This window comes from Gopherus evgoodei, chromosome 1, assembly GCF_007399415.2.
Source record: "Gopherus evgoodei ecotype Sinaloan lineage chromosome 1, rGopEvg1_v1.p, whole genome shotgun sequence".
NCBI classification, from domain to species: Eukaryota; Metazoa; Chordata; order Testudines; family Testudinidae; genus Gopherus; species Gopherus evgoodei.
In genome coordinates, this window is record NC_044322.1 from 86,942,583 (window position 1) to 86,946,685 (window position 4,103).

Consider the following 4,103-nt stretch of genomic DNA (forward strand, 5'->3'; position numbering starts at 1 on the left):
TCTATTGCACTCTAGTGAAAATGGAAGCCACACTTCGCTTTGCAAATGGCAGCAGCTCAGATCAGTGTTAACCCATTATCCACTGAACACTCCTCTGCAAGCACACTATCAGAGCCTGCAGGATTTCCGATGGAGATTGATCAAAAGAAGCTTTTTGCAAAGAGACCTGCTTCCTGGTCAGAAAAGCACAGCTAAATTTTTGGTGAATCTGCAGTGTGAGATTGGTAAAACTTTGGATTTCAACAAAAGCAGAAGGAATGACCGTGTGTACCAGCAGAGACCTTTTAAAATCTGGTAGCTCTGGAGAATTTCTGGACCGGTGATCAGTACAGGAAACTAACAGACTAAAGAGCAAATACAGGAAGACCGGGGGTAATAATTGCACCTTGGGCAACTCACCAGCAACATCCCCATTTTATGATCACTTTGACTGGGTCCTGGGCACTGTGCCCAGCGCAGAGCCTACTGTGCTTCATGATAACCTGATGAGCCAAGATTGAACACTGATAACCACTGAACACACATCTGCACCCTAGGGACTGCTCCCAGCCAAGATTGTGAAGTGAATATTGTAATGATACCAGTCCCACAGTAGACTGTGGGTCAGGTTGAACAGGAAAATCTCAGTCCCTGCTCAGAGGAGCTGTTTCAGCCCCCCCACCAGCAACCAAGGAACAGCCTGAGGCCAAGTCTGCTGAGAATGGAGAGGAGAGAAGCTGCCCCAGAGTCTGGTAAGTGCATGATTCAAATTAAGTTTACTGTCACAGTAATGGGAGGAATTTCTGGTTACATGACAAGGCAAAACTGGTAAGTCCCAGCTAACAGCATTTGGCCAGTAATGACAATTTTTTATTTATTTATTTTTTTTATAGCATCTAGGTGTGTTTCCCTACCCCACATCATTTGAAGTGAAAAATAATGAATTTGCATTTCAAACTTTAGAATACAGCTGTAACAGTTATTTTATCAGTTAAGTCACAGAGATCTGCTATAGGTATTCTTGTTTTCCTTTGAGTAGCTGGGAATTTGCTACCCTGCAATCATTCCTCCTGTGTCTAGGCAGCTGCCAGTGAACAGCAAATTTAGTGTGAGTTTGGGAAACTGTTCTGTTTCCAAATGTAGTCCATTTTAGTTAGAGGTAATCCATATAGAGGTGGATGAAAGCGGCAGATTTCAGAGTTTTGCATGCAGCAGTAACAAGGTAAGCAATGTGTGCTAACACAGCATCATGTTAATTCAATCATGGATTAGGACCCAATCCTGACTGCTGATAGCGGCAAACTTCTCCTGAGGCAGGAACTCCAGATTGTCATATCATGGGGAAGAACATATTTTCTAGACCCTCTGTATAGCAGACTATTCCACTCCACTCATAAATGTGCTGTTTGTCACTATTAGTTGAAATACTTCTGCTGCATAGAGCAAGTCACAGTAATGCAGACAGCATTAATTACACAGGCATCCAAACTGCTTTTTAAACACCTCCAAGGGGGTTTTAAACTGCTCAAAGCACATTCAATGATCATTCTACACCTGCTTAGAGTGTAATTAAACTTTTTTTTTTGCCAGGGCCCCTGAAATCACAGTATAACTTCATAAGCCAAGATAAAAAATGGTATGTGGGGTCCCCTAGAGTAACTCTGGGGACAGTAACACCCTTTATGTCAATGCCATGGATGGGAATTGAATCCATGAATGTAGACTTCAGAGCAGCGAAAAACAGTGGCATTGTGGACTCTTCCTGTGCCATCTACATTACTATTCATAAATCTGCCTCTGTCGTTCATTAAAGACTGCATAACAATGGAGTAGTACCCTTTGTGGTATATGTGCTCTTTGACAAGGGCAAACTATGGGCCCATGAGTTCCATCAATTGCACCACCTGAGTTAGGAAACTCCATTATTTCAAAGCCTGCAGTTAGCTTTGGAATATATTTAATGGCTGCCACATTGGGTTAAAATACACAGCTAGTTGCCACAGTTATCTCTGCCACCACTTTATCCACAGTAAACTTTCCAACCCCAAACTACTTGGCAATGGACCTATAGCAATCTGGTATAGCCAGCTTCCAGACAGTTATAGCAACCCACTTCACAACTAGCAAAGATGACCTCATGTGTCTCATGCTAGAGAGTGTGGGCGAGCTGCTTATGAAGTTCCAGAAATGTTACTTTCTTCAGAGAAAGTTCTAGACCCATGGCTGGTCATCTCAGGTCTGCATGACAATGTGGTCCCATCAGTCTGTGCATGTGGCCCTGTGCCAGAAACAGCAGTCTATGCAGGGGGGCATCAGCAGCTATGCTAATTATACATACCGAGCAGCATCTTCCAGTGGAAGTGAGCAAAGCCAGGGCACTCCTCTCCTTCCTCCTGGAGCTCCATCTGGAAATCAGTCAGGTACCTTCACTGGGACAGAAAAACATCCACCCATGCTTAGAAGCAGTATGTCTCACCAAAGGGTCCAGCACTGGGAAATTTTCTATTATTGGAAACAAAGAGCAAGATGGAGTGAGCATGGTCTCTGAGGGGTACTTGGGTACTGAAGTCATCTTTTCCAAAACGTGGGATGTAGATGGTGCCAGGGAAGAGGGGTATTGGTGCCAGCTTGAGAAGCCTCTGAAACAAGGAAAGCACCTATCTCTTTACCAGTACTGAGGTAATTGATGATCATGGTCCCTGACCTAAAGCTACAGAAATGGAGGGGCCTGGAACAGTCAATGGTGCCAATAGTATGCCCACCTTCTGGGTTAGTGGGAAGGCAGGTATGAACAGGAAGAGTAAGTCTGTTGCTGCCACATAGCATTGACAGCCCAGCTCTGCCCTGCGTACCCATGTCTTATGGAAATCAGAAGACTGTCCTTGACAGAGAGGACAACCAGCTTTTTGTTTGAAAGTCCCCAATGCATTTTATGTGTCCTCTTTCAAGGTACCCCAGGAGACAGGGATCAACCTCTTTCCCTTCTCGAGCAAGAATCAGAGTCCAGGGGTTTATCTGCTACCACTTTTGAGGAGGAAGATAGCTGAGGTCAGCCGGTGTCAGCGGCTGAAAAGAGACCCAGTGCTACTGCAGGCCTTATAGCCTGTTCTAGCAGGTGCTGCTTCAGACAAAGGCATGCCAAAATGCACATACTTCTACCTAAGGATATAAAGGTTTAAGGAAATAATGACTTAAACACTAATGGAATGCCATTTAGCGGTCACCCTGAATAGTGGTTCTAAACATTCACAGCTAACACCACATGCGTACCTCTAGTCTTTGCATGAAGCTCAAAGGATAGTAGCTCTGGTGTATGAGAAAACTAGTTTTAACAAAAAAATGTTAATCTTAAAAGTAGATTTAAAAGATTCTGAATAGAGAACGATTAAATAGATGAGATTTACTTAAGATTTCATTACTTGTTTTACATATGATGGTGGTAGCATTACAGTTAAATATAAACTCTTTAAAAAGGGTAGGTGAGCTGGGAAAGGCTTTCACAAGATCAGCAGGATGGTGTCAAATGTACAGCACTCTGAACTGTGTAGAAATAAATCATGCTGTGCGGACACATACCAAACAACCACATTTTATGGATTTATCACATACTACATTGCAATCTGGGCAAACTAATTCAATTTCTCAGTACTATACGCCCTATTTACAAAAGCAGTTAACACAAAATCAATGCATAAAAGAAGTCTGATGTTGCATGAAATGCTTTTTCCTGGGTATAATTAATAATCTATACTGCTCCCATCCAGAGGAAAGGGTTTCAGTCAGGCATTTTCCCTAATTTTATCTACAATATTTCACAACATGCATTAATTATTAAATACAAAATTTTAGATTTGTTCCTCTATATTGATATTTAGTTTCTTCCAAGTTTTGGACAAAGTCCTGAAATCGATAGGGGAAGCACGACATGTTTTGTTTCTTAAAAAAATATAAAAATAGACCATGAGTAGCTGATTCATCCTATCTTAGTGAAGTTACCCCAAAAAGACTAGTGGTGCAGAGAGACTGTGCCATGGCACCTCTGAACACAAAAATGCGGTAGTGTTATTTTTTAGCTCTCTCTCCTCACCTTGTATGTGTGTTCACCCTGACCTAATCCAGAAACC